Source organism: Gracilinanus agilis, chromosome 1 (genome assembly GCF_016433145.1).
Source record: "Gracilinanus agilis isolate LMUSP501 chromosome 1, AgileGrace, whole genome shotgun sequence".
In the NCBI taxonomy this organism is placed as follows: Eukaryota; Metazoa; Chordata; class Mammalia; order Didelphimorphia; family Didelphidae; genus Gracilinanus; species Gracilinanus agilis.
Genome location: NC_058130.1, coordinates 789,367,975 through 789,392,702, shown reverse-complemented (window position 1 = coordinate 789,392,702; position 24,728 = coordinate 789,367,975). Strand labels below are relative to the sequence as shown.

The window sequence follows — 24,728 nt, the reverse complement described above, 5'->3', positions numbered from 1 at the left end:
GACCCGGGAAGCCATCCGCAAACTCTGCGCAGAGCCTAAAGCCTTCCAGAACATCCCTTCGATCATGAAGGAGAGGATGAAGCTTCGTCTTGCGAGGATTCCCTAATGCAAGGTGACATGGAGGGCTCTGGGATGAAGGGTGGCTATCAAGGTGAGAATAAGGGAAAGAAAGGAAAGGATTTCTGGTGCCTTGCCTCTGTTCCCTGGAAATATAATCTGTGTGTCCAGTGAGAGCTTCACAAGCCTTGCTCACAAAAAGCCCATGTTACGTTCAGGGCTAAGCTTGGTTCTCCTGCCCTCACATCTTGCTCTTCTGCCCACCGAGGACCAGCCAGCTGCCCTGCATGCCCTACTCGAAGGGTATTCCCAGACGAGGGAATCTGGGAGCCTTTTAAGGTCAGAGTCCTCAGTTCCTACTTTCTTAGACAGCCTCAGACCCTCCTAGAAGCTGATGGAGCAGAGGCCCAGCCAGTGAAGAATAAAATGAATCAAGTTCTGATTCTGATGTGCTTCTAGAGGTTATGCTTGGAGCCGGGGAGTGGATTTCTCCCCAGGCTGAATCCTCAACATGAGCCCCCATGATGACAAATCCAGTGCAGACACGTACGTGCCTGACTATCACCTCCTCCAGAAATCGATAGCCAGCACCCACCTCCTCCTTGCACGCCTTTGGCACGAGGGTCTAACGCGATTCCTCCACTTAAAGACACTGAGAAGTTCTCATCCAGACCAATCGTGTTTGAGGAAAGAGATCTCCCTCGGCAGCCTGGAATCCCCATTCTGGGTCTGCAGGTTCATAGGTTTTATACAAACAAATGTACAGTCTTACACCTGGGCTCCAAACAATCTGTGACACTAACTGAATACTTGTCTGGATGGGAAAGAAAGATGGAGAAAAGGTCGGAGGGCTTTCAACGAGCCAAGAGCTCAGAAGGGGCAACAGCAGCAGAGCCTGGGCAGTCCCCAAAGGCCGTGCCGGCTTCGGTTTCATTGGTAGAGGCAACCTGTGAAGCGTGGAGAGGCTGGCCTTGGAGACAGAGCTCGTCCGGTCTGGAATACGCCCTCTCCCTGTCAAAGGGATGTTCGTTCATCCAGGTCCAGATTAGCAATAGCTAGGGATGGGGAGCTCACTCCCTTTGGACCCAGCCTAGCCAACGTTTCAGATAAGCTCCGAGAGGAGACAACCTTCTCATTCTGCTGACCCTAAATCTGCCTTTTGGCAGCATCGCCTCATTGCTCCTATCTGCCCTCTGAGGCCCAGAAGAACACGTGTAATTACTCTTCCCCAAGACAGGCTCTCAGATATTTGAAGACAGATGACTCAAGAGTAATTCAACATTTATTAATAATAGCACCCACTAGGGACTGGAAGAAGCAGAGATGTGGGCATCTAATTCCATTCTAATCCAGCCAGCGGCTGTGTTCTGCTGTTTTCCCAGACATTTCTGAACAACGCCACGAGTACTGGGGCCGTCCTTCTTCCTCATCATATTCCCTCCAGATCCTGGACCCTGAGCGTGTGGGACACCAGTGTCTGGGAGAGTCTGGTGGGTGAGCTTTCTCCGTGATTCCATTCCACTTCCCAGCGATTCCCAATTTCTGTGACTCCAAATGTGCCACCACCACTTCTCCTCAAGTGCTAGCTCCCTTTTCCCCATGAGAATATAAGCTCTTTGGTGGAAGGGACTGACTTGTTTATTTTTGTATTCTGAGCCCTCAGAATAGTGCCTGTCCTATTCAGTAAGACCTGAATAAATGCTCTTTCATTCATTTTCTTAGTCACCTGTTCATTAATTCATTGCTATCTTTGTAATTCATAGAAATGCACCATCTCATTGCTTAATAAATCAGCTCCAAGCCCCTATTCCAGTTCATTAAATAAACCAGAGCAACATCTTCCCCATTCTCAGCCCACTAGTCTCGAGGACTTAAAATAACCAGCAGAGTCCCAGGCTTTACAGTTTCCCATTAATTGGATCATGTAAAATGGGGATAATAATAACACCTATTTCTAAGGATTGATAATGATAACTAAGAATGGCTAACCTTTCTGTAGTGCTTCCTAAGTGTCAGGCACTGTACCAAGCTCTTCATAATTTTCATATCATTTGAATTTCACAACAACCATGGGAGTTAGATGCTGTTATTTCTATTTTACAGTTTAAGAAACTGAGACAAACAGAAATTGTGATTTTCCCAGGGTCACACAGCTAGTAAGATCCCAAGGCTGAATTTGAATTTAGGTCTTCTTGATTCCAGAGCAATGTTCTATGAAGGGAGAGTTCATGTGAATTGACAACTGATTGGATAAAGGAAAGAGGGAGAGGAAAGACTGATTTTGAGGTTCTGAATGTGGGTAACTATCTATCTATCTATCTATCTATCTATCTATCTATCTATCTATCTATCTATATACCTATATATATATATAGATATTTATATAGGTGGTAGGTTATTCACAGAAACAAATATTTGTGGAGCAGAGCATGGGAACTAATTCCAGTTTGAACATGTTGACTTTGAGAAGCTGTTAATCATTTAGGTAGATGTCTAGAAGGCCACTGAAGATGTGGAAGATGAATTCCCTCAGAGAACTGGAGGTGGGAATAAAGATTTGCAAATGAATGATAACTGAATTATGGGAAGGATTGCAGTCCCTCAGAGAGAAAGTAGTGAGAGAAGGCCAGTTTCAGAATCTTGGCGGGGGGCACCCACACTTGGTGATAGCAAGAGATGAGCCAGTGAAGACAAAGCAGACAGATGGGTAAGGAAAAGAGAACCAAAGACAGCTATGCCATCCCACAGAGGAGGGACGATGGAGGAGGGTTGTTGGCACTCTCAAATGTCACAGAGAAGTCAAGTGGAGTGAGGCATGAGGAAAGGCCATTAGATTTAGAGATTAAGCAATCTTGGGAACTCTGGAGAGAAATTTAAGGAGAGTGGCAGGATCAAAGGTCAGATTTCAGGGAACTAGGAGTGAATAGGCAGTGAGGCAGAAGAGCTAATAAGGGTTGGCCAAGTGGGCAGGGAAGCAATCTAGTGAGAGTGTGAAGAGATGGCAGAATAAAATCAAAGATTCCTTGGTTCTGTTTCAGGGATTAAGGAGACTTTCACATATTTGTGGGCAGAAGGCAAGGAGTCAGTAAAGAGAGATGACTGAAAAAATACTCTGAAACATTACTGATTAGAGAAATGCAAACCAAAACAACTTGTACCTAACAGATTGGCTAATGTGACAGAAAAGGAAAATGATAAATGTTGGAGTGGATGTGGAAAAATTGGGACACTAAGACATGGTTGGTGGAACTGTGAACTGATCCAACCATCACGGAGGACAATTTGGAACTATGCCCAAAAGGCTTTAAAACTGCATACTCTTTGACCCAGCAATACCACTACCAGGTTTGTATTCTAAAGAGATCAAATTAAAAAGAAAAGCATCTAAATATTTATAGCTGCTCTTTTTATGATGACAAAAAATCAGAAGTGGAAGGGATGTCCATTATTGGGGAATGGTTGAACATATTATGGTATATGATTGTGGTGGAATACTATGGTGCTATGAGAAATGATGAGCAAGATGGTTTCAGAAAAACCTAGAAAGACCAGTGAACTGATGCAAAGCCAGGAGGGCATTGTACACAGTGACAGCAATACTATACGGTGATCAACTGTGAATGATGGCTATTCTCAGCAGTGCAGTGATCCAAGATGGTTCTGAAGGACTTAGTATAAAAGATGTCATCTACCTATGGAGAAAGAATTTGAATAAAGTTTGAAACTTTTTTTTACTTTATTATTCTCGGTTTTTTGGGACTCTATTTTCTTTTGTAACATGGCTAATATGGAACTGTTTTCCTGACTGCTCATGTATGATTTATCTCAAATTGCTTGCATTCTCAAGGAGGGGGAAAGGGTGAGTGGTAGGGAGAGAATTTGGAAGTCAAAGTTTTATGAAAGGAATATTAAACAGTTTTGTTTACATATCATTGAGAAAAAAAGAGATAAAAATTAAATAGAAAATGCTGGAAGGGATGAGGGAAGATTGATACATTCATGAAATGTTGGTAGAATAGTGACCTGGCACAACCATTCTGGAGAAAAATCTGGACCTATACCCAAAGATCTATAAAACTATGCATAATCTTTGATCTATCAATAACACTGCTAGGTCTGTAGCCCCCAAAATAAAAGAAGTGCAAAAAAAGTACAAAAACATTTACAGCAGCTCTTTTTGTATTGGCAAAAAATTGGAAATCGAGGGGATGTCCATCAATTGGGGAATGAACAAATTATGGTTTATTATTGTGATGGAGTGTTAATGTGCTGTAAGAAATAACAAGGGGGTAGTTTCAGAAAAAAATATAAGACCTCTATGAACTGATACAAAGTGAAATGAGAAGAACCGGGAAGTCTTTGTAACAGTAACAGCTGCGGCAATGATGATCAACTCTGAAAGAGTTGGCTACCCTGATCAATACAATGGTCCAAGACGATTCCAAAGGACAAATGACGAAAAATGTTCTCCACCTCAAGAGTGGAAACTGATGAACTCTGAATGCAAATCAGAGTATAATTTTCTTGCATTCTTAAATTATTTTTGATGAAATGGCTAATACGGAAATAGGTTTTGCATGATTTCACATGTATAATTGATTTCAGATTGTTTGCCTTCTCAGTGGGTGGAAGAAGGATGAGAGGGAAGGAGAGGACTTGGAACTCAAAATCTAAAAAGAAAAGAATGTTAAAAGTAAATAAATTGAAGATCAAACAATTCCCTGCTAGTTTCCTTCAAGCCCTTTGGAATGTGACTTTCTTTCCAAACTCCGTTTTCCAGAGGAAGGAAGCAATTTCTTTTGCTCCAAGCCTGGAGTTACACTAGAAGAGAATGAATCTAGGAATATGTTTGATCTGAGATGATTTGTTGGGATTGGAAGAGTCAAAGATAGGCTCCACCATTTGGCTCTTTAAAAATAAAATGAATCCAATTGCCCCTAGCCCATCTTGTTTAGTAAGCATTTAATAAGTGCTTTTCCCTACCTTTCTTAGCCCCCAACATCAGGGCAGGGGCAAAATGTAGGAGCTAGATCACTGCCTGTTCATCAAGCCAGTTCCCTTCTCCAGTGCTTCTTGTGGCCATGGCCAGAGAAGTCTAAGAAAATCAGAGTGAACTACTGAGCCTACAGTGGTCTCATCTGAGTCTTTTTTTTTTTTAAACCCTTAATTTCTGTATATTGGCTCCAAGGCAGAAGAGTGGTAAGGGTGGGCAATGGGGGTCAAGTGACTTGCCCAGGGTCACCCAGCTGGGAAGTGTCTGAGGCCGGATTTGAACCTAGGACCTTCATCTGAGTCTTTTTAGACACTTCTCCTCTTTGGATCATTTCTCTGTGGCCTTTCACAATTTCATTGTTGAGAGCTAACTATTGCTTAGTCCCGCTGCCTTTCCTTGCAGATTGCTAGTTCTGGAGATGCTGCCACACTTCTCCTGAACCTGCTTTCCCCAGAGTCAGGATGTGCAGAAGGCTCTGCCCACTTTGCATGGATGCAGCCCAAAATGAGGTGGAACGGTCACTCGCCCCTCAGGTTCCACCGTTTCCACTTCAGCAACCAGTTTTTCTTTGTTGGCCAGAATCAGACAGAGCATGAGAGTTCCCTTGTCGCTTCTGGAGGAAGGCGTTTGGGCTAGCTGGGCTCTGGGAGCCCCTCAAGCTCTTCTCCCTCTCTTTACCCCGAGCTGGCCATGTTCACGATCTCGGCCTCTGGCTCTCTTCCTCGGACAAGCCTTTCCCCCACGATCGTGTGAGGCTCAGACTCCGTCTCCTTCTGAATTGTGACTTTTCCCATCCAGGTTTCCATGTATGATGGGTCGGCATAAGAAATTAAGTGAAATTGGGGGGGGGGGGGAAGGTTGTTTTCTGGATGCCACAGATGATCCTTGAAGGCAGCAGATGATACAAAAACGTTTAGAAACTCAGGAATGTATAAAATACTTATGGGACTGGAGAGGAACTTCTCTTCTCTTCTCAGACCAGAAGCATACGTGGTTTCTTTTTATGCGAAAGCCAGCCATAGAGGTTCCGATGGAACAGATCATGAGGACATTGAAGCTGTATTCAAAAGCCGGTGCCCAGGAGCAGGGCGTTCCTGGATCAGACTCGTCTGGGTATATGATTAATAATTCGCATGATTGACTTGTCCTGGAGCCTTCTAACTGCTTCAGAGAACTTGGCTGGGGCTAAAACATCAAACTTCTGGGAGCTGCACCGGCGGCCTGGAAGAGATCCTTCAACTTTACCGTCTGAATGAGCAGGAAGCGGGAAGGGTTTCTGAGCAGGCTTCCAGGAAGAGGGAGGTTTTCAGGAGGGACGTCCAAACAGCTTCTTCCTTGCCACCTCGATGAGCCATAATTGTTTTTCTCCCTGTTTCATTATTTTCGTAAGCAGACGTATTCACTTCTGTAAAACTCGTGCTGCTTTCCTTTGTCTGGAAACCTCCCTGAAACCCCAGTGATTAAGAGTCTCTCTCAGTCTTGCCCTGGGTGTGCTTCCACTCTACATTCCTCTCTGTGTCTTACTTCTCGAGGCTCCATCTTAAGCCTTTTCCCACCTCTTTTCCAGTCCTTGGCTTCCCTTTTCGGTCCAGAAGAATCCACGCAGATTTGTGGGCCAGCAAACAACACACAAAGGCCAGCCATGTAGAGATAGTTTAACACGGACCCAGGGCCAAGCCCATTCCCCAGATTTTACAAGAAGGCAGTGTAGACACCCCCTAAGAGAAAAAAGTCAAACCTTCTCGGGTATCACAATTTTACGCAGATTTTCCAGACGGCGGGGCCCTGTGCCCCTAACCCCATCCACGAGGAGGGATACCTAGACGTGAAACAGTGCCGACCCGGAAGCCCTCGTCCATGCCTCACATCATTCAAGGCTGCCCAAATCCTAAGCACTGGCCGGCTTCCTGAGCATCTTGGCTGGTGTAGAGGGAAGGTTCTGTGATTACGCCCCACATCCCCCCCGGCCCAGAACGGCACCCATTGGCTTCCTGGCCATCAGAGGCAAAAGCAGAAACCAAACCGAAAATCCCTTTGGGATAAGGCAGCCCTTTAATGACCTTGAATTTCCCAGGATAACGAGGTCCAGAGAAGAATAGTGTACCCTGGACACAGACACAGACACAGACACACAGACACACAGCATTTCCTGGAAGAACTGAAAGGGACATCCTTTAACCCCTTGAAGATGCCTTTGGTTAATTAGTATTTCCCAGGTATCCACCACGTGCCACGAACCGTGCTGAGAGCTGGATAGGAGTCCCGGGGGCTCGAGCACTTCTAGCTCAGGTGGCACAGGATGGCCCTACTTGGGGGTGAGAAGACGGCTTCTGGGAATTCCCTTTCTTCGAGGCTCTTCCTCAATAGTCTTCCTCCTGGGCAGTCGCCTCATGAATTGCCATCCACAGGGTTCTCTTTTGCCTTTGGATCCGGGCTCTTCCCACAATGTTCCACTGGCCACCTCCTCGAAGCCCCTGCTTCCTTCCCCTCCTCTATTTTATGATCCTTGTGAATCCCTTTCCCCAATTCCTCTGATGGGAACGAGGTGGGTCTCCTGGAAGCCGGGAGTCACCCCTCGGCCTTCGGGATGGCTGCACAGCACGGGGACCAGTACCGGCTCTGGCTCTCCCAGCACGGTACGGAGGACTCACCCATAGCCTCGGAGGTGCAGCTTAGAGGTTTAGAAGGAAAATCTTTTTGCTTTAAAACTAAGAGGTTGTTTCGGGGTGCCCCAAAGGGAGACTAATTAAGAATGAATTTCCGAAACAGAACGATGCAAAGGGAATGGATTCCAAGGAGGAGGAAATATGGGATTATTCCGAAGAAATTAAATGTCTGTGCACAGGGAACTGGCCGACCAACTTGGATTTCCATCAGGAATCACTAAGCATGGCGTAAGTCCTTGCTTCGTGTCAAGCTCTGGGCTACCGGACACGGGCAAGCCGACCGGGGGACCGGAGGAAGAGAAGAGAGCCAAGTCCTAGAGACGGCAGGTGGGGATGCTGGGGGTCCAAAGAGCTCGGGCTGGGGACGAAGGGAAGGACAACAAAAGGTAGCTGCCTCTTCCAGCTCTGCTGAGAGAAAAGGGACCCGGAGAGGCGGAACGGGCAGCAGGAGGAGGGCTCCGTGAGGCCGTGCTGTGTGTGACAGCCACGCGGGGAGCCTGCAATAAGGACGAGGCTGCCGGGACTCGGAGGTGATGGGCGAGTCCCGTCCGGAACATCTTCCGTCCTCTCAGTCTCTCGCTACCTGCCGCGCTGCATTCCTGGCCCTACAAGCCTGGCAGTCAGCAAAAGCAAGTGTCGTTCCACCAACACGGAGACTTTGGATGCCTCGAAGGAGAAACCCTTTTGTTTTGTCGCTCCCTTTACAAGCGGTGAATGGCCCTGGGTGGAGCCATAGTTCCCCCTGTGAGATGCGCTGGTGGCTTCCCAGGCAGGACAAGCGGACCCAAAGCCAAGTGGCCTCTGTTTCCCGTGGACTCGATGAACCTGCCCCCACTGGGTCGGAGGGCCTCCTTGGCGAAGGGGAGGATCTCTTTTCCCTCATCTTCCCCAGGCAAGGAAAGCTTTCCTGGTTTGGGTTTGGATGAGGGACCTGGAGGAAGAGAGGAAGTAAGGCTGGCAGGGACCCTGGGGCAGCCCCATCCCTGGAATGCCCGGGGCAGAGGCTTTTGGGGCAGCTTCCTCTCCCAGAGACCGGAGGGGAGGAGGGTTAGAACGGATGCCATCCCCAAAGGTGGGCACAGGAAGGGCCCCACCGGGGTCTGAAGCCCCCACACGGTGAGGCGGGTCCGTGGCCGCAGCTCTCCCTGGAGTTCTCGGAAGGCACTTGGCCGGGGCGCTGGGACAGAGACAAGGAGGCCAGGCAGAGCCCAGCCGTCCTCTGCCCTCTCTGTTGTCCGGCTCCAGACGGGCTATTAGAGAAGCCTGGGAGCTGCCCCCGAGCCCGTGTAGCCCTTTCCTTCCTGTCTGTGGGCTCACGTCCTTGGCAGCCGCGTTCCCCACGTGCAGGATGCCAGGGGCCCCGGGTGGCGGCGTCCCTGGGCCAGTCTCTGTCTTTGCAGTAAAAGCCGCTCGGTGTTCGTCTGTTACGGAACCGAGTCTGGAACACGGGCAGGGAACTGGCTTTGGGGGCACGTGCTGGCCGTGAACATGTGAACAAGCCCTAGCACCGGAGGAAGTGGGCCTCATCCTGCTTTTCCGTGAGGGCAGTCACTTCCTGAGCCCTCGGAGCTGGGTGGAAGATGCTGGAAGAGGCCTCGAAGGAGCCTTCTTGGACGTCTACACTCGCCCTTGTAAGTAGAACTGAAACCCCTCCTCCATCTTAGAACCCATCCTGTGTACTGACTCAAGGCAGACTCGACGGGGGTTCGGGGCCCTGCCCAGGGTCACGCGTTAGGAGGACCTGAGGCCAGCTTGGCTCTCGGCCACGGAGCCATCCAGCTGCCTCCTAAGTTCGCTTCGTTTTTAAAGCTCACCTGAACGTGGTAGGCTGGCTACCGTGGGGCCAGATAACCCCATTCTCCACCACAGCACAGCCCGCGGGGCAGCCCTGCCGGGTTAGGGGTCAGGAAGTGCCCAGGAGGGCAGGGCACGGGGCGAAGGCCAAACAGCCCAGCAGCCCCACTCCCTGCACCTGTGGCCCTGTGAGCCATACAGGTTAAACAGGAAATAACCAACAAAAGGCAAGTTCCAGAATGGAGAGGGATTAGTGAAGGCTTCTGGCAGCCGACATGAAGGCACCCCAGCCAGGCTGCCGAGAGGAGATGAGGGCAGAGTATTCTAGGAGCCAGGAGGCTGGTCACAGACATGGCAGTAAAGAGGCCTCCTCTTTGGGTGATTTGGGTCATTTGGCTTTGGGGAAATTGGTGAAAACATCTGAATGCCAGTTGTTTATCAAAACGTATCTCCATATCTCCATGAGCTTAACGTGTCACGCCTGAGACACTTGAAATCTTTTCAGAAAACCCTCCGAGGGACTTAGGAGAAAGAACGGCATCCACACTCAGAGGAAGAACTGTGGGAGCAGAAACAGAAGAAAAACAACAGCTTGATCACATGGGTTGATGGGGATCCGATTGGGGATGCAGACTCTAAACCAGTGACGAGAAACCTTTGGAGCTTGGTGTCAAAATTTGCCCCCAAACCAAGCGTAACTGAGAAAAAAATAGCATAACTCAGCATTCAGCCCCGTGTCAGTGCTGACACACGCCATAGGTTTGCCATCAGGGGTCTATCCCCCCAGTGTAAATACTAATAATACAGAAATAGGTCTGGATCAATGACACATGTAAAACCCAGTGGAATGGCTCATTGGCTATGGGGGGCGGGGAAGGGGAGGGAAAGAAATGAATCATGTAACCATGGGAAAATATTTTAAACCAAATAATTAAACTTTTCAAAGTGCAAAAAACCCCCAAAAAAAACCTTCTGAAGCACCAAACTGGGAAAGCAAACTTGGGTTCAAAGAGTGTATGCTAACTTGGAGCATCTTTGACAATGGCACACTTGGTCGTACATTAAGAGAACGTCATGGCTCTGACTCTTCCCTAAACTGCTGAATTCAAAATCCTGCCGCCATTTTGGTGAGCCATCCAAACTTGACTGGGGTGTAGGAACGACTTCCTAAGAACAATCTGGATGGACTTCGCGGCAGTGTGCCACGTTTACCCAGATGGCCTCCTGGTGGGCCTGAGGGTCCCGTTGTTTACATTTCATCCTTCCCTTTGGGGTGTCCTTAGTCTTTTCTCACACTCTCCCTCTAGAAAAGCAGTGAGCTTTTTTTTTTTTTCAAGCCCTCCCCTTCCATCTTAGAATCAATTCTGTGTATTGGCTCCAAGGCAGAAGAGTGGTAAGGAGTAAGCAATGGGGGTTAAGTGACTTGCCCAGGATCACACAGTTAGGAAGTGTCTGGGGCCAAATTTGAACCTAGGACCTCCCATCTCTAGGCCTGGCTCTCCATCCACTGAGCCACCCGGCCGCCCCCTCAGTGAGCTTTTAAAGCTATTTCCTTTTTCAGTAGGGACCGCTGTGCCCTGATGGTAGCTTTGGGAGACGCCACTGTTTATGATCTCTGGCATTGAGAACTCCAAAGCGCTCAGCGGCGATGCCTGGCCTTAAAGCACCTGTAAGAAGACTGCTGGAAATGTGGGGGGTATTCCGGGAAGAGAGCCCTGAACTTTGTAAGGATCATGAAGTGTTTTATGGACACCGTCTGACTGTTCCATGGCAAGGACATGCGAGCATGTTATCAGGCTGCCTGCCTCGGCGCTGGGTTCAAAAAGAGCAATTCAGAAGCAAGTACACAAGGCCAAGTTATTGCATGAAGTGTGGTTTATTGCAGGCAGGAGCAGAACCCAGCAGTTCCATCACCAGTGAATGAGTCCCCTGCAGGTATGAGCCCAAACAAGTCCACTCGGCTTCACGGGCGCGGGACTCGCTCCACTGACAGGGCCAAGTCGGAGTGGTCGGAACACTACTCTGCTTCGCACACCCACCGAGGAGGGATGGGACGGGTGGACGGCACTGACCAAGGCGAGTTTGTTTGGTTCGAATCGTTGTTTCCACTGCAGGGTCCAAGAGGACGGGGAACCCGAGTCCTGGGAAACCCACTTAAGGGGACGTGCAGCCTGTCTACTAGCACAAGGTAAACAGAGTCAGTCCTGGAACAGGCCAATGACTGTGGTCCTCTGTGGTTCACTCCTTGGCCTTCCACACTTGCATCGTATTGATGTAACAGTATTAGGGAAGCATGTGCTGTTGACAGCACTAAGGCTGCCTTTGCTATTTCAACAAAATACAAAGAAAGAAAACGTTCTATCAACTGGTCAGCCCCGCTGGAGTCCAGAAAGCTCTGAGTGGCCACCTCGGACACTGCCCAGGTGCTCTAAAGGCCTGTGGAAGCCAATCGTGGCTGTTTAGAAGTAGGCCCTAAGGGTGAGGGAATAAGAGAACTTCCTTTTCAGGACAATTGGGAGGGCATTCTCAGGAAAAATGCTACTGGCCCAGGGAGCTAGAAAACGCATACTATAACCAAAGGAGACAAACGGGGGGAAAAGGACATCACGGGAATTTGGGAATTGTAGCAACTTTTGAGTTGGTTTTAGAGATCACTTTCAGGCATCTCACAGAGCCCAAATAGATGTTCCCCTTTTCTAGCACATCCTTACTTCCCTTTCATTTTCAGCCCTGGCATTACAAGCATTTGCAGACACAAGTTAGATAAGTGAAGAGTTATGGAGAAGGTGGGTACCTTTTTTAGAACCGAACAATTTACCAGTGACAAGAAGGCCCTCTCACAGTGCCACCAAATTACAGGCGATTCTTACAACTTTTCTGAGCCTAAATTCTTCTAGGCCTACCTAAATTTTGGGTGAATAGGCAACTTCCCCTTTAAGTGAAGGAAAAGAACAAATTCTTCCACAATCAACGCGGGTCTACTTCTCCACTGCTGCCATAAAGCCCTCAAAGGGCAGCTGATACTCAGATATGCTACTCAAAACCATCATCAGGGCTTCAAACTGTCTTCTGTATGGACTACTGTAAGCAGCCGGCTGTGAGAGGGCAATTTATCCCATCAGTCATTTCTAGAACCAATCTGGCTTTCTCTTGTTAATGAGACAACTACTAAGCCAGTATTACATGGAATGGAGGGCCCAATTCCCAAGTGAAAACAGGGGCATAAGGAAATCATAAGCTGTAACGTGGCCCAATGCAATGCATGCTACCCTACCTACACAGTAAAGCTGCTGCTCTTCAATCATTTTAAGAAACAGCAAACTATCTATATGAACTTGGTTAAATATATCATCGATATTAGCTAGCACCTAGTTGTGGTGTGAAGCTGGAACAGAGCATGTGATTAATTCCGATGACCCACCCTTTGTCCTTATAAGACCTTTCACCATTTCTCAAGTTTGCATGACTTTCCTCCTCTTCCTAAGATTCCAGCCCCATCTCTCATCCTTAGGATCATAGATTTACAGCTGAAAAGAAACTCATAGATTATGGAACCCAATCTCTTCACTGAATGGAAGAAGAAAGGTCACATGGGCATTTACAGGACCAGAATTCCAGGTCAGGTCCTCTGAATTCGAACCTTGCACCCAGACATAACCAATGAACCAAGCATCAACAGGACATATAACAGATACAATGAAATAGGGGTTTAACATAGGATGTACCAATATAGAGAAATAAATCAAAATAATTAAATCTATAAGTGAGATCCTCCAACCACGCAAGTCACCTGCTCACTCACTCTCAAAAGCCCATGTTGTAAAAGTTCTCCAAAGGTCCAGTTATCAGCTGATCTGCATTCATGTTTCTAGGAAGCAGATTATGAAGTTTATCGTATTTACTTTTCAGTCCACAGTACAGGAAGGTTCTTTTGGAGAAATGTCACCACAGGTGACAATCGACTGCCAGAGTTCAATTTCAGAGCAGGCGTCAGGTGAATTTTCCTAACCTGCATTATTACGATTTTCTTATTTTCCAGATATTTCTTGGTGTTCTTGACCTTTTGCTTTCCAAATGAACATTACTGTCTAATTTTATGAGTGCCCCGTAGTATGGTAAGGCATCAAATCAGAAATTTGGCTCTTACTCCATCATAACTGCAATGTGTCTGTCTGTCCAAGAACACTGAATTGCTCTGCAATTATTTTTCCAGATCTTCTTTTATTCCTGTAAAAAGTCTTGTAGTTCTATTTTTATAAGTCCTCTGTCTGTGTGTGTCTTTGTAGGTTAGTCCCTAGTTATTTCATCTTTAACAGAATTTCTCTTCCAATCTCTTCTCCTCCTGACTTTTATTAATATACATAAAAGCTGATGAATTCAATGGATTTCTTTTGTGTCCAGCTACTGTACTCAAGTTATTGGCTGTTTTGATTACAAATATTTTTTCATTCAGCCTCTAGGCTTCTCTGAGAAAACCATAATATAATATAATAATCTGCTCTGAGGAGAGAGAAACTACAAATGTAATCATTGTGAAAAGGAACACATTGTGAAAACCAACAGGATTAGAGGAAGATGGGGATTGCCCAATCTCAAAGGCTATTAAGCAAATACACGAAGGCTCTCTGTCTATATCAAAGCAGTGATTCTCAAAACAATCTGAGATGAGACAAAAATACAGAAAAGTAGATCAATGAAACAGTAGATAACCAAAACTTAGGAACAAATGTACATAGTAGAGTTTGGTAAACTAAAAAATATATAAACTACTAGGAAAGGAATCGTATTTGTCAAGAGAAACCAGGGAAAATAGAAAGCAGAATGGTTTAAAACAAAGTTTAGATGAGTACGTTATGCCAAATTCCACAAAAAATTCCCAAAGGATATGACCTAAATATAAAAGTCACACCATTAAAAAAATACACCCACCAAAAAACTAGAGAATTGAAGTCTACTTATTTCACAACTATGGAGAGGGGGGAAAACTATCGATCATTCACAGGGCAGGTCACAAAAGAAAAAATGCAATTAGAAGTATGTAAAGTTAAAAAGCTTTTGCAGAAACAAAACAATGCAGCTAGACTCAAAAGAAAAAAATCCTGGAAAAAAAAGTCTTTGCATTGAATACCTTTAAACACAGTCTAACATTTAAAACCCCAAGGTTTTAGGATTGTAGGTTAACACCTATTCCCAAAAGTGGCCAAAGAATATGAAAAATCTTTAAAAGAAATACAAATGAAGTACTCGAAAAGAATATTCAAAATATTCTAGCAGCCAGAGAAATGGAAATGAAAATGATCTTCAGTATTACCCTTTCATGCAAAAGCTGGGACATAATTAGAGGGGTTATAAGAAGGCAAACATGTTGCATGGAGTTGTCAAGGAGCTCAACCACTCCAGAAAATAATGAGGAATTAGTAAGGTCTCTTACTAAATTGTTGATACCTCTTTAACCCACACATTCCACCGGTGGAACCATCCTCAAGGAAGAGATTGATGGGACCAACGTGAATACACAAGCTCTGAGCTGTATTAACAAAAGCGGGAAACAAACTATATATCCTCAGTGCCTGGGGAATGACTGAAAGAACCGCAGTATAACAATACAGTGGAATATTACTGGGCTGCAAAGGATGGCAAAATGAATTCAAAGAAACTTGGGGATGTGCATGAAGAGTGGCAGAGTGAAGAAAGCTGGGTCAAAGCAACATCAGACATAAATACCTCAATGATGTCAATAAATGAGCCCTAAGAAGAAATAAAGCCCCTGTCAAATAGAGTAGTCAATGTTAGTAAATATTATATAAAACATGAGCACAAATCTCTCCTGTTAACAAGTGAAAAACTTTTGAAAATGTATGTTATAAGGGGATGTAGGTCTATTAAGGACAGCTCTATCAGGTAAAAAGATGTAGCAATAATTTTTAAAGGTGAAAAAAACTCCCACCCCATATATTCATCAGGTTTTTCTCCTCACAAGAATTGGTGCCGAGAAAGATGTCTGCTCTGGGGCAAAGCCTCCCTCAAAGTTTCTCTCAATTATGCAGCCTTTGGTGTCTGGTGAGACCGGCGCTCAAGCGGAAGCACCTCCCACATTCACTACATTCAAAAGGTTTCTCTCCAGTGTGAATTTTCTGATGGCGACTAAGCTGGGCACTCTGGCGGAAACACATGCCACATTCATGGCACTCATAAGGTTTCTCTCCAGTATGGATTCTCTCATGTTGGATAAGATGGGTCCTCTTGCAAAAGGCCTTCCCACACTCACGACATTTGTGAGGTTTCTCTCCAGTATGAATTCTCTGATGGGCAGCAAGGGAGGAGTTGTAGTTGAAGGTCTTCCCACATTCATTACACTCATAAGGTTTCTCTCCAGTATGAATTCTCTGGTGGCAAATAAGCTGTGAGTTCTGGTGGAAGGCCTTTCCACATTCGTTACATACATATATCTCTCCTGTATGAACTTTCTGATGTCGAGTCAACTCTGTGCTCTGGCGGAAGGCCTTGCCACATTCATTACATTCATAAGGCTTCTCTCCGGTATGGATTCTCTGATGGGCAGCAAGAGATGCACTGTGGTTGAAGGCTCTCCCACATTCATTACACTCATAAGGTTTCTCACCAGTATGAATTCTCTGATGCGATGCAAGGGATGAGCTATGGTTAAAGGCTCTTCCACATTCACTGCATTCATAAGGTTTCTCTCCAGTATGAATTCTCTGATGGCGAGTAAGATGGGCACTCTGTCGAAAGGTCTTGCCACATTCGGTACATTCATAAGGTTTCTCTCCGGTATGAATTCTCCAGTGTTGAGTAAGCTGGGTCCTCTTGTAGAAGGCCTTTCCACATTCATCACATTCATAATGTTTCTCTTTAGTATGAATTTTTTGTTGTTGAGTAATTTGAGTTCTCCATTGGAAGGCTTTCCCACATTCAAAAGGTTTCTTTTCAGTATTTAGACTATGATAGTCAATAAGGTCTGAATTATAACTGAAGGATTTCCCACAATCGTTGTACTTAGAAAATATCATTTTTGAGCTGAATCTATTATTATTATTACTTTTTTCTGCCTAAATAATCTAGAGTTCTTTCTGTGTATTACATTTGTGAAGATGCACTTTGTGCTGTAGACAAAAGACTTGTCCTACACTAAAGACTCTATTTTCTTTTTGATCTTCCCATAGGTTTCCTTTGACTGATTTATTTGCCAAGAATGTTTTTCCTTGTTGCTCTGCTACCTCTATAACCTGAGGCTTCCTTCTAATTTAAACACAGGAAGTCTGAGTCTTTCCCTGGATGGTTCTTCTACAGAAAAGCCAAATTTGAAGTGGACTCCTTGCTTCCAGGTCTAGTCTCCAAATCTGAAAGAGAGAAAAACTGTTAATGTCCTCTGTTTTCTAGTTATAGCCTTGTTTTGTTTCATATATCGAGAAAAATAATGGTCAAACTTTTCAGAGTGAGCCAAATATCAATACAATCTTAGGTGTTGTGAGGACACTTTCTCAAACTTTAAAGCCCTATATAGATGTAAATTAATATACAGCGTATAAAATGCTTCCAATGGAAATAATTTATGATGAAGGCATCTTTTTTAAACTGAGGAAACTGAAGTTTAGAGTGCTTTAGCAATTTTGGTAAAATGTTCCCCAAGTCACATAAATATAAGTATAAAATATGGTACATGACCTAGTACTCTTTTCACTAAACAAACTATACATAACAAAGGAAATATATATGTATATATTTTTAATGTACAGTTCTGAAGAGAAAAACTAGAAAAACCAAGGTAGGTAGAAGTTATAGGAAGGCTGTTTTCTGCTCATTATCAAGGAAGGCTACAGTTATAGCTGTCTAAAATCAGAGCAGCAGAAGCGTAGAACATTAGAAATCATGAAGATCAGCTACTATAAACCCCTTATTTTGCAGAAGACATCGACTCTATCTAGTTTTTTGCAAATAAGAGGGTTCTTTCTCCTGAATAAATCTCACATCTCCATTTGGACTTTTGATCTACTCAAGCAGACCACCCCAACAATCAGCCTTTCGCTCTCTACTACTCTTGCACCTCTCCTTGTCTACACATTTAATCTCTGCCACTTACAAACTTATCCAGGTCTCTCTAGTCCTTAAAACATTCTCACTTGATCAAAACATTCCTCAAGGAATCATCATCACTTTTCTCTGAGCCCTTCCAGTCAAAATTCTGGAAAAAGTTGTTTACTCTCATCCCTTGGGACTCCTACAAAGTTGTTCAATAATTCCATCACCCCTATTATTTCTCTTCCACTCTCTCTTCATATAGTAACTTCTTCCCTGCCATTTCCAACCAACCCATGACCCCATCTTTCAGAAAACTTGCCCTTGATCCTACTATCTTCAATAATTGTCCTGCTATATCTCCTTCCTTTCATGGCTGGGATTCTTGGTCAAATCCTCAAGGTTTCTATTTCCTCTCATTCCTTTCTAAACCCTCTCCAAAGCAACCGATGATTTCTTGGTGGCCAAAACTAACGTTTTTTTTTTTTTTCAAACTTGAAGAATTTGAAACTGTCAGTTACCATGTCCTCCTAAATACTCTCCCCTTTGTAGGTTTTTAATGACACTGCTCTCTTCTCGTTCTCCTATCTGCACAATTATTCCTCCTAATCTCCTTTGTTGAGTCTTCATCCATGTTGTGCCCACAAGGCTCTGTTCTGGGTCCCCTTCTCTTTTTTATCTATACACTGAAATTATTTGGCAATCTCATCAACTTCCATGAGTTCAATGATCATTTCTATGCAGATGGTTCTGGGACATCTATAGCTACCCTTAGTGTCCCTTTTGAGCTACAGTCACCCACCTTCAATTGCCCATTCCATATTTCAACTCGATGCCCCACGGACATCCAAAGTCAACATATCTGTAACAGAAAATCCTCTTCCCCTCCCCACAAACCATACCAGTTTCCAAGCTTTCCTATTTCTGTTGAGGTTGTCACTCCTCCTAGCCACCAAAGTTCAGAACTTCAGTGTCACCCTCAACACTTTACTACACTTACCCCACATGTCTCATGCCACTTCTATCTTTATAACATCTCTTCATCCTCTTCTTTTTTTCATTCATATAACAGCAAACCTCATTTGGACCCTTATCACCTCTCAGCTAGACTACTACAAGTCTTTGATAGCCTTCTAACTGGTTTTCCAGCCCTGAGTCACTCCCCACTTGATTCCATGTTCCACTCTCAGGGGATTTTTTGAAAGCTCAGGCCTGATCATATCACTCTCTTCTCCAAAAACTCCAATGGCTCTTTATGACCTTTCCCAGTATTAAGAGTTTTTGTTTGTTTGACACTTAAAGCTCTTCAGAATTTGGCACTTTCCTACTAGTTCTACTTGCATTTTCCTCTTGGGTGACACTTCATTTCTGACCTCTCTACTCCCTCCTTTCTACCTTCAGCTCAAATTCTACCTTCTGAGGAAGGTATTTCCTCAATTAATCAGCTGGGAATGCTTTCCTCTTTCAGATTACCTTCCACTAGAGGGGCTTACATGGCCCAGGAAGCAGAGGAGATAGTCAGGAATGAAGGGGAGCTGTCCTTGACTATGGCATCAAGTTTGGGAGGAGGGAGTGAGGGGGGGAGGGGGCATGTTAGCCATAAGGCAAATTACCCATTTCTCTACTGCCCAGTTTTCGGCAGAGATGCAGACAGAGCCTTTGGGGCACACACTATTCTCTGTGCCTGGTGGTCAAAATACAGCCCCTTGGATAATTAAGGGAAGGCTCTCCTTTTTCTCCTTCCATTTTGGGACTGACTCATTGCTACTCTTTTAATTTTTAATTTGCTATGCTCTTTTTATTGCTTGTTCTCAACCAGGCACATACCCTCCCCAAAGCCAAATTTCAGCCTACCAATCTACCAAGCCTCAGGGACCCCTACTGAGAGCGGACTCTTCAATTCACTGGCCATATGAGCTCATGGCACTTCCTGAGGATCTCAGCAGCTTTCTAATGGAACCTAACCCTGAGAATGGTGATCCAGCCTTTGCTTAAAGATGCTCCATGTCTCTCCTCCAATGTGGGGGACCCCCCCCAAGAAGACAATAGTGCTGATGCTGACTGGCCACATTCCAGGTTCAAGTCTGAACCTAGAAACTCAGAAGACTTTGGAGTTTTCTTCTAATTTTCAGAAACTATGACTCCATTGGTGCTTAACTGAGCATAGTGGCTGGCACACAGGCACTTGGGAAATGGGAACCTTGGCTGACTGATCCTGTAGGCAGTAAGACATGGGAAATGTGGATGGACTGTGACAGTCTGAACCATAACCTCACCACAGGCTCTCCCTCCAATGATCCGGCCCAGGCCTTTGCCATCTTTCATCGGTCCAGGGCTATCTTCCTTCTATTTCACTCCCTGAGGACACCCTCTGGATAATGCTTCTGGGTTGGGCTACTAAATAAGCACATTCTTTAAAAGGTGTTTTAACACCCCTAACTTTACTTTGCTTTGGGATCCTCTACAAGCCTAAGACTGGAGTTGGAGGGGAAATGGTCTTGGAAGACTCAATGTTAAACAGTATAAAAAGAGGTCCCCACTAAGTACTTTACAAATATCTTTTCATTTCATCCTTGTAACAAATGTGAGACAGGAGTTATTACTATCCCTCTTTTTACAGTTGAGAAAACATAGGCAGATGGAGGCAAAGTGCTATAGCTAGGAAGTATTTGAGAGGATCTGGTCTTCTTGACTCCAGGCCCAGAACACTATCCACTGTGCCACCATTCTGATCCCCCCCAAACAGGATGACATCTTTCCCTGACCACACATCTAAGTGCCAAGGCACAGCCATGGCCTCTAGGACCTCCATGCATTCTCCTCTTCTGGATCAAATGGTTTTACTGTCTTTTGACTAAGCAAAGGTTAAGAGATTTCTTTCTCAATAGCAAATATGAAACCACAGTGCCTGGGAGGCATGTTTGAGGATGAAAGGGAACACTCACCAATGATTATACTCTGGAAGTCAGTCTATTGGTCATGCTGGAGAGTTCTGGCTATTTCATCAGAGAGAGCCTATCAGGACAAGAAACAGCATGTGAGAAGAGGTTCTACTGTGGACCAGGTCCTGGCTAGGTGTTGTCAAGTTAAAGCAGTCTCCGGTTATATGATAGTCTCATTCAGGAAAACGAAAACTAAAGAAACTCTTAGCCAGATCTGCTCACAGCGAAGGCATTTCTCTTGGCACAAAGGCCAACTCTTCAACTAGCATAAGATTCTTTGGGTCCCCGGAAGCCTGCTATGTAAAGAAGACTCTCACATCGCGCAATAAAGAATGTCAGCACTTCCCAGACTGGCTAAAGTATCTATTATGGGAGGAGGAGGCTGGACACAGACATTCTGATCCATCTGTTGCTGCCCATTCTCTAGCACTGAAAGTTCTGAAATGTAGCACCCTCGTTTTGGAGGTGGGGTAACCCCCATCAAGTCAGTGGCACACCAGAGGGTCGCTAGACTGAAGTTAAGGACAGTGAATGCGAAGCCTTCAGCAAGCCCACATACTAGCTGTGTGACCCCGAGTAAGCCACTGAACTCGTGGCTAATAAGAGCAATTGCTTCAAATGGCTGCTGGGAGAACCACCCAGCATAATATATGCAAAGTTCTTTGCAAGCCTTTTAGTGCTCCCCCAGCTAAGGTTGTCCTCATTTTTATTACAGCGAGTTTGGAGAACTAAGAACTACATTTTCTCACTCACAGTTTAGGGCTCTCTATCTCCCACTTCTCTGCTTTGACCAAAGATTTTGAGGACATCCCAGCAGGGACATGAAATTTAAACCACAAAATTCTAACCCAAATCACATCCCTCAGCACTACGCCCCCACCCCCCCACCCCCAAATTAGGGATCTGCTACTTCCTGCTTACTGAGTTCCTACATAATTAACTGTTCTCAAGTTTCACATAAGACAAGAACCATCTTTTCAAGCAGATTGTGGGGCTTTTAAAGAAAGCCCCCCCCCCCAGCCTCTTTGTCATTTCATCTGTATTCAAAATTCTAAATCTCCACAAGAACTCACTCACAACTTGAGTTTGGGAGACAGTCTTGGGAAATGCTTTCTTGGGTTACTCAGTCAGACCTTGAAGGGAAGAACATTCCATTATCAAATAGGTAAGAGGATCTGAATTCAAATCCCAACTCAGTCTCTGGCATAACTCTGGCTGGCCCTGCCCTTCTCAACCCTGCCTCATAGGGGCCTAGGAAGGTTCAATGAGATGGCATGTACTCGTGTACTGGAGCACTTCACAAATGCTGGCTCTAAATTACTTAAGAGTGGAGATCTGTGTGGGTGGAGGGAGTTTTCCTACATAGCTGAAATACCTGGGGGAGGGAGGTGGCAATGTAATGTTCATCTTATTTACATGTTTTACCCAGTGGAGGATAAACAAATCCTCCAGAAAGGAGGCGTCCTCCCCAGGGCCCAAGAGAACACATAATCATCAAGCCTAGAAAGTATTTCCTGAAACAGCTGACTCTGAAAGAAAGTGAGTGAAGTAACCTACTAGCTAGACCTGAAGCCCGAAGGGAAGGAAGGGCAAGTGGACCCTCAAAGAGTCAAGAAGTCCAGACTGCTGGGATGGGAGGTAGAAGGGATGTGCAAGGGCTACAAGGCTGACTGGGGACAGTAATTTGCTGCAGACCCTGGGCTGCTGTGCTCAGATCTCCATTTGGGGAAGCAGATTCTACAAGAGCCCCTCGACATCCTTATCAAAGCAGCCCCCTAACCTGATCTAACGACTAGTCCAGAAAGGAGACAAATGGCAGCCTCCCCTCCCCCCAGCCCACTGAAGTTAAGAAAGGGGCATAAGGAAAAACGAGAGCCAGCTGGCACAGAGCTCAAGGTTCCTCTCTCTGCACACTGTAACTCCTTGGATGTAATCTCTGCAGGAGGTGCCATTAAAACCCCAAAAGAACCCAAAGAAGGGGGGGAAGGGGAGAATGCTATTTTCAAGAAGTTGAGTGAGGAAGGTGCTAAGTTCGGAGGCCAGAGAGCAGAGATGGAAAAGGCAAAGAGGCAGGAGATGGGGGAGGTGGGAGGAAGAGAGCAGTGGCCAAAATGTGTGTAACAGTAAATCCTGGCCTAGGGTTTTATTTGTCACTCCTGAACTTCCAGAACACCTCAAGCAGGCCTGGCTTTTCTTATGGCTCTGAACCTCCAGAGAGATTCTGGCCTCCTCTTCTGTTACAGAGAGAACAGCCTTTTGGGAGGATTTGTTTATCCTCTACAGGGTAAAATAAGTAAATAAAAAGAACATTACAGCCAGCCAATACCTCCCTCTTCCCCTCAGGGATTTCACCAGGGAAGGAAAAGTCCCTCTACCCACACAGATCTCAACTGGTAGGTAATTTAGACTGGTCGTTGCCTGGGGCACTGAGGAGAGATGAGTCAGGAGGCAGGGCAGGGAATGCCATCTTCAGCCTACTGGGTCACTCAGCCTTCAATTACCTGTAACTTTCTCAACAAGGAAACAAATGGAAAGCTACCCAATTAGACCAAATGCACAGTTAACAGAATGCAGCCCTGATTACTTCCCAAGAAATGCCAAGCTCTTACTGAGCCCAAGTACCAGCACAGGCTGCCATCTTTACTTTCTGGTCACTCCCTCCAAGGTGCTCTCTCTCCTGCTCCCAGCTCTGTCTTTCCAAAGCAGCCCAGGGCTCTCAGTTCTATGGTAGCAAGCCTTCTCCAGGACTTTTCTCCCTTGAATGCCTTTATTATTCCCTTCTGTGCTGGCTGCTTTCTTGGTCCAAAGATCAATTAAAATGCTCAGGGAGAGAAAGAACTGTTTCACAGATGATGGGACAAAGGCAGGGGGCAGTGCACTGTCCCAACACTATGTTATACAAGGCAGTTCTTAGGTAGCGAGCTGGCACAGTGGACTGAGTACTCAGCCAGGAGCGCTGAGTTCAAACCCAGCCTCAGACATTAATGAGCTGTGTGATTCTGGGATTTCTGTCTCAGTTTCCAACTGTAAAAATGGAGATCATAATAGTACAACTTCCCCTCTGCCCCCGTATGAAAATCAAATGAGGTCATATTGGCAGAGACAGGCATAAAGTAGGTGCAAGAACACCCTACGGCTTCTTAAGGCTTGTTCCCTTTCCCATTAAAGATGAGTTTTTACTCATCTCCACAGCCAGCCTTGACCAGGGACTGCCTTTAGAACTCAGTGGCGACCCCACTAAAAGCCTTCCTTGGAACTCTAGAGTTCCTGCCCTGCTAGTTTCCACTAACAAATTTCTCCTCCCCAGGGGTGAGCATCACTGGAAAGTCACACAGTTGAGCTGATTTTTAATCAATTCAGGGTGCATCGCCTCAATAGAACCCTCATTGCTACCTGACGAATCTTTCTACTACTGATTTCTGGGTTGCCTGACCTTGGGTGAGAAAAAAAATGACCACTTTCTATCCACTAACTTGTAAGTGAAATTTCATACTTCCTTCAATTATGGATCTTTTTAAAAGTCTAGTTTTCAGGTGGGTTCCCTGGGTGGGTTCCTGCCTCAACCCCCCTTCCCCCCTTCCCCCCCCCCCCCGCCAGCTCCAGGCTTGGAGGGACTCCCTAAATCATTTCTCCATGGTGACATGCCTCCAAATACATCCTGAACCTGTTTGTCCAGTGGGTAGGGCCTCAGAGGCCAATGAGAGAGTCTATCGGAATAGCCATCACCCACTCTAGTGTCCTGTTTGAATGTGTCCAGTAAAGGGGTCCCCTTTTGAGGCTCCCCATTTCACTTTTCAGTAGCTCTAAATGCCAGGTGGTTTTTCTTTCATCTGAACTTAAATGTACCCCCTGGCAACTTCCTTCTTCTTTCTGCCTTCTGGTTCCTCAGTGACAACCTTCTTGGAGGCACTGAAGACTGGCTTAGAAGTACTCTTTTCTCATTGCAGGGGAAGAGGGTCTTCACTTCTTCCAAAGGCTAGTCCTCCTCCCAGTGCCCTTGATTTTATTCCCACCTTTCTTGGCCAAGCCCTCTAGTCTCTCACCCCAGGGGAATCTTCTGCCTCTCCCATTCTGGTTCCCATTAACTGCCTGCATATACATCCACTCCTCAATCCTAGAAAAGGTAACTCAGCTTACTTGATTCAGTGACCAGGCTAATGGCTGTGCCTGCCAGTGTTCTATCACAGTCCCCGAGAAAGCTGACCACTGCTCCTGCCACCATTCTCTCTTCAACCTCTG

At 45.6% G+C, this 24,728-nt stretch overlaps 1 protein-coding gene and 1 long non-coding RNA gene across 2 annotated transcripts in view; both read left to right on the top strand.

Annotated features, from left to right (window-relative positions):
- Positions 1–24,728, top strand: part of LOC123230488 (vomeronasal type-2 receptor 26-like) — an 817,179-nt gene that overhangs the window by 439,613 nt on the left and 352,838 nt on the right. The window lies entirely within an intron of this gene.
- On the top strand, positions 7–1,770 carry LOC123245999. Its single transcript, XR_006506124.1, has 2 exons — positions 7–112; positions 1,440–1,770. It is a non-coding gene; the product is annotated as an uncharacterized LOC123245999 (long non-coding RNA).